General features: G+C 45.9%; 1 long non-coding RNA gene across 1 annotated transcript; it reads left to right on the top strand.

The window, feature by feature from the left end:
• The first annotated feature begins 1,025 nt into the window (after positions 1–1,025).
• On the top strand, positions 1,026–4,264 carry LOC139838375 (uncharacterized). Its single transcript, XR_011754632.1, has 3 exons — positions 1,026–1,326; positions 2,660–2,740; positions 3,988–4,264. It is a non-coding gene; the product is annotated as an uncharacterized lncRNA (long non-coding RNA).
• The last annotated feature ends 2,020 nt before the right edge of the window (positions 4,265–6,284 follow it).

The raw sequence follows: 6,284 nt of genomic DNA on the forward strand, positions 1-6,284 counted from the left end.
TGGCATCGGTATTGCGATGCTTTGTAATTTGTATCGTCTTCGTCATTTGCAGCGCTCGCATGTTCCCTGAGGCTTTGACGAAAGACAATGTGTATTTATATCGTATTTTTCAAGGTCCCTTTGATTATCATTTGTAACATCCCAAGAGTAATACATAGACCCCTTTGTACTTTTCTTGCATTGTTGTCATACCATCATGTTGCATTCATGCATATCACACCCTTGGTTTTTATAAATTGCTTTTGGTTTTGGCTTTGATCTTATGTTGCTTTACTTTATGTTCTTCTTCCTTTCTCTCTCTTGGTTCATCCCCTCCTCTTGTGATGTTCCAAGAAAGGCTCTCCAACTTTTCTTCCCCTCTCCTAACCCTAATACACATAGGTCATGCCAAATTTTTCTAAAATTTGGTAGCACCTTAATCTCTCTTCTACTCTCCACCTTGCTATCCAACTTGAATTGAATTGGAGATGCTCCTTCTCAAATGGTTGGATTAATTTTGTAAAACTACAAACTAATTTGCACATAAAATCATGGAGCTTATTCCATTCTAGCTCTATGCATATTTCTTTTCCCTTCTTCTTTTCCCTTTCTTATCTCATCATCACATGTGTGGTGATGTGCTTCTCTATTCTTCTCTCTTCATTTCAAACAACCTACTCTTACTCAATCTCTAAATGGGTTTTGTTTTGTCAAGAAAATAAAAACAGAATTTATAAAAGAAAAGAAGAGGGAAGAGAAACCCTAATTCTAACTAACCTAACCCTAACCGGCGGCCTGCTCCCTCTCTCTCTCACCGCAGCCCAACCCAGCAGCAGCCCAGCTAGCCCCCTCCTTTTTCTCACCCGATGAAGCCCACCACGTGGCCCAATCCATCTTGACCTAAGAGGAGCCCCATGTGACCGTCTTCCTCCTTTACACGTAGACCATTACACCATATCGGGCAAAAACCTTCGCTGCAGCTCCACGTCGCCTCCACTCCATCGGTCGGCCTCACCTTTCTCTCTTAAAAGCATCAGCACACCAGCCACCGAACCCTAGCCTCTTTTTCCCTCTCCAAGCCGCCGCCACTTCTCCTTTTTCTACTTCCTGGGAAGAACCTGCTGAGAGCAAAACCACCAGCCACCGTCGCCATGGCCGCCGACGCGCCCACCTGAACTGTGTAACGAAGCCACCTCGACCTTCTCTACGTCCTCGTCACCTTCGCGGATCACTCCGAAGCCAGGAGCACGCCAGGATTTGCGTCATCTCCTCGGCCACGTCTTCTACCTCGCCACCGGCAGTTCATCCGTCTGCCTCCGTCGTTCTCCTCTTCTCGACCACCTCTCTGTGAGCAACCCTCCTTCCTACATCTCCCCTGCTTGTTACTACATCGCTGCTGCATCACATATGCGAGGATCTGCTCGAGAACGAGATCGAAACACGAGAAAAAGGGGTAGCTTCTTATCTGTGTCACGGTGCTGTTTTCCGATGAACGACGCTGGCGCCACCGTCCACCTCAGCTTGCAACACTTGTACATCTAGATGCACGGTACCTCAGGCTACATCTAGGTTTTTGAATCATCCAAAACGGTCAAGTATTGGCGTCGCCACCGTCTCTCAAAGTCGAGACCAGAGCAGGTGTCGAATTCTCGTTTTCAGTTTCGTCGTGACGCTGCTCCTTTTTCCGTTGATCACCGCCGGCGCCACGATGCTCCGTCTGCCACAAAATCTGTCCCTTTATAATCTTGGTATGTCCTACATACTCAACTACATCAGAACCATGCCTAGCGCTAACCAGATCAGTCGCAGCGGAAACTTTAAAATCTGTGCAGAGAAATTTCTTCAGGAAAAACACTGTCACCTTCTTCAATTCAGCTGTCGAATTTCAGTTAACTTGTCTCTACGGCTCACCTTAGCTGAACCCTGTTTTCTGTCAATACCGACGCGCTAGCACACTGGCTCTCACCCTGCACCTTACCCTGGCCGACCAGGGTTCGATTCCCCTTGGGCGCAGGTTAACGGCCTCCTTTTTGAACTTCCACGCGGGCACGCTGACGTGGCCATGGTCCCACCTGTAAGCGTCAAGGGCTAGTGTCCACCTCGGTACAAAACAACTCCCGCCCAAATCGGTGTCAAAATTCGAATTTCAAACTCCTTTCTCCTTTTTCTATTTATGAATATGAAATCTGTCCCAATTTCAAACTAATTAAAATTGAACTTTTTGATTTCCAAATCTGACAAATGATATATCCAAATTGATCAGCATTTCATGATCTATCCAAATATGAACTTTGTTTTGGGTTTTGGATAAATAAAATTTGGATAAAATTAAAATCTGAATTAAATCGAGTAATTTGCATAATTCATATCTTTAATTCTACAACTCCAAATTGTACAAATTTTATGTCTATTCTCATCAGAAAAGTGAGAGGAATTCAAATCTTGCATCATCATGCATCATTGGCATCATCTCTGAATTTTCCAAAATAAAACTTGCAACTTCAATTAAGGTATATGTGAGGGTGCTTATCATTTCATGTGACATTAGAGCACCCCACTTAATTTTGCCATGCACCTATCATCTTGCCATGTCATCATGCATCATATTGCGCATTGCATCTACTTGTATTGATTTGTGCTATACTTTCCTTGTATGTGATATTTGGTTCTTCTCGAGTAGACACCGACGCAGAGCAGTTCGAGCAGGAGTACGAGCACCCCCAGGAGGATCGTGCATGTGCTTCTACCGCTGATCTGACAGGCGAGCCCACCTCTTCACCTATTTTACATTTTCTTGCTCTTTTGATATATTGCTATCCCTATGTTGCGATTCTGTTGTGTCACGTGTCCTATTCCACCTGTTACCCTATATGATCCGAGTTACACCTCCTTGCCCTACCTGATGTTTGTTGTTTGCCAGCTTTGCGAGTCGTAGGCGAGTTTAGGGTCTTGTTGATATCTCGAGATGTTCGGGATATCTTGTTGGGAAGTTGACACATGTAACACCTTTTGAAAATGATGTGGATAACTTTTGCTACAACTAAAATTGATATGGGATATTAACTTTGCAGAGGCATCGGTGAGCCCCTTTGCGAAAGCATTGGATTTTTGTCTCGCTTGTGTCCCCTAGGACCCGAGTTCTTGTTATCTGTTTCTAAGACTGAGCGCGCTAACCACTCGTGGGAGGTTTTATCGGGACCCCCCATCACCCATTACCATTTCTCAAGTCTGTTGAAAAGGGGGCCACAACCTTGGTTTTATTTGGCGCATGCATGTTTATATACTGTTGCCTTCGGGTGTTTACTTCCTGTTGCATTCGGGTGTTTATATTCTGTACTGTACCTTGCGGAACGTTTAGCGAAGCGTGTGGTTTGCACGCCTAGCCGTTAACGCAAACCCTGAGTCCGCATCAGAGTACGGCCGAACTTCGTTTCGGGTAGCTTAGTCGGGTGGCCCCCCCTAGGCATTCTTGCAGATCTGGGAACGGTCTTGTTGTGAGACCCCGCACTTGACTATGCGGGTTTGAGCATGCGTGTATGGTAACATTGGTGCACCCCTGCAGGGTAAATCTTTTCGGAAAGCCGTGTTCGCGGTTATGGACGACTTGGAGCTGTTTAACTCGATCATAGAACAACTTACACCTAATCTTGTCGCTAATAATTTGCTAATAATCTGCGTAGTAAGTTAGTACTACTACAACGGATATGGAATAAAATTGTCAACTGTGTGAGTGCCTTGTTAGTACCTCTTGGCTAAGGGGGATCGCATTGGCTGGGTTTTGTTTGCAGATGCAAGATTATGCGCTCTCTCATCTTCTCTGATAGACGAATGTTGTAGCGTGTCTCTATTGGTTAGTTGCTTTGCTGCCGCTAAACTCCACATATAGCCAGGCAAAGTTTATACCGCCCCCCAGCAAGCATAGCTGGTCTTATCTCGCAAGTACGTGCCATTTGGTACTTACCCTCGTTTTTCTCCCTCTTTTTCTGAAACCCGCTTTTCGATAAACAGGTACGACAGATGATGAGCAGTACGCTGGAGGCTACTTTTTCGAGTTCACGGACGACGACTTCGTTGAGTAGCAGGATCGCTCCTAAGGCAGCAGCATGTGGCTTGTTGGTTATGGACTCCGCCTGGTTATCTTCAGGACTCTTAGTCCCATTTGGATCTTGTCTGTACCCTGACTATTTGCTACCTCTATGTATGATGTACTGATGGGACATGTGTCCTTTGCGTGTGATTTGGATCTTGCTCAGTAGAGTGTTGCTATATATAAACTTTATTTCCATCTTTTGTGTCGTAGATGGTTATGTTGTGATATTGAATCTGTATTCCACCCTTGTACCCTGTGCACCGTGCGTGTATGTTTGAAGTGCACAGGAAGGTGTAGCACTTAGACTTGGAAAGCCTAACGTGAGCATATGAGGTGGGTGTTGTGTGCATGGGCGTGTCGAGCTGTTGCTTGGCCTACCCATAAGCTTGGGAATGCGAGGCGACCTCACGGTCCCTTGTAGTGACCTCATGCACATAAACCCCTCGTACCTGCGCGCTCTGGGTTTTCCTACTCCTAGGGCTTACATCATTGATTGCAGCACTTGCATGTTCCCTGAGGCTGAAATGAAAATCTTCGAATAGAATCAGTATAAGCGGCTCCCGATCTTTTTTATCGGGTTCGCGTACTGTATTAATATTTTCCGAAGTCAGTGTTCGCGGTATTGTGCGAAGATAGAATCAGTATAGGCGGCGCCCGATCTTTTTTATCGGGTTCGCTTACTGTATTAATATTTTCTGAAGTCAGTGTTCGCGGTATTGTGCGAAGATCTTGGGAAATATTGTCGGGTGTCCCGAATCAATCGAATGCTTGCATAGACGAAACTTGAACTTTATTAATAAGTCTGTAACGACAAGATAAGCTAAATTGATGTGGCTTTAGAAAGCCTTATTGAAAATAAAAATGCTATGGAAAGTAAAGATATATGCCACCGCTCGTCTTCTTAAGTAAGAGGAGGGTATTCTTTGGCTTGACTGACGTCTGCTGAGGTGTCGATAGCTTCTTTTGAGGCATTGCCAATTTCTGCCGAAGTATTAGTGACTTCTGTCGAGGCACTAACAACTTCTGCCGAATCCTTGATAATTGGTAGTGATGTAGCAGGATCATCAGGCTGTTTCTTAGACTTCTTGCTGCTGTCTACCTCCTTGAGTTTAGATTCCTTATCTTCAAGAGCCAATTGTTTGGGGATAACATCCGAGGTCTTGACTTCCTGTTTTATCCCAAATTTAGCGGCAATCCTCTGGAATTCTCGATCACAATTATCTGACCGAGAGAAGCTCCCGTGAACTATAATATTGGTTCCATTGTTACCTAGCATCTTGAGCTTTAGATATGCGTAATGAGGCACATCCATGAATTTGGCATAAGCTGGTCTCCCAACAATAGCATGGTACTGTGACTCCCAATGCACTACTTCAAACTCGAGCCTTTCCCTCCTAAAATTATCGGGTTTCCCGAAGACTACATTCAAGGAGATTCTGCCGAGAGAATATGCTGGCAAGGTCGGAAGAATACCATGAAAGCACGTATCAGATTCCTGCAACATATCAGATGTAATGCCCATCGTTTTCACCGTGCTTGTGAATAAGAGATTTAATCCGCTTCCTCCATCCATGAATACTTTGCTCATGGTGAATCTGCCAATTTGTGCTTCGAGTACCAAAGCAGCGTGACCTGGCTTCGTAATAGACATCGGGTGGTCAGCCCTACTGAACAGGATGCTCTGTGTAGACCAGTCGATGAACTCAGTAACGTTTGCCATGGTGACTTCTGCAATATTGACTTCTTGCGTCAGCTTCTTCATCTCCCACCTAGAGACGCCAGTTCTGTGGATCATGCTCATCTGCCCTCGGGGTGGGGGAAAAGCTTCATTGGGTGCACGAGGCTGGACTTGATGCTGTGGTGGAGGCGGCGGGTTGGGAAGCTGCGTTCCAGGCGCCGTCGAGTGCGCTTTATTCGACTCATAGAACTTCTGGAGATCGAGGAACTGCCGACAGTCCCTGAGTAGATGACTCGACTTTTTGGTATTATCCTTCGGGTCGATGTACGAATGTATGTAGCAGGGACCGTTTAGCTGCTCATTGAACGGTAGTTCTGGTACGCGTGGTGGCCGATCTCTGTAGTTGCCTCGGCCTCCCCCAGACCCGCTACGGTTGCTGTCCCGACGATCATCGCGTCCGTCGCCACGCCGGTCATCATACCGGTCATCGCGTCGATCAGTGTACCCGGCTGCGACTATGTTGGTATCGGCGAAGGT

This window comes from Lolium perenne, chromosome 3 (genome assembly GCF_019359855.2).
Source record: "Lolium perenne isolate Kyuss_39 chromosome 3, Kyuss_2.0, whole genome shotgun sequence".
Lineage (NCBI taxonomy): Eukaryota > Viridiplantae > Streptophyta > Magnoliopsida > Poales > Poaceae > Lolium > Lolium perenne.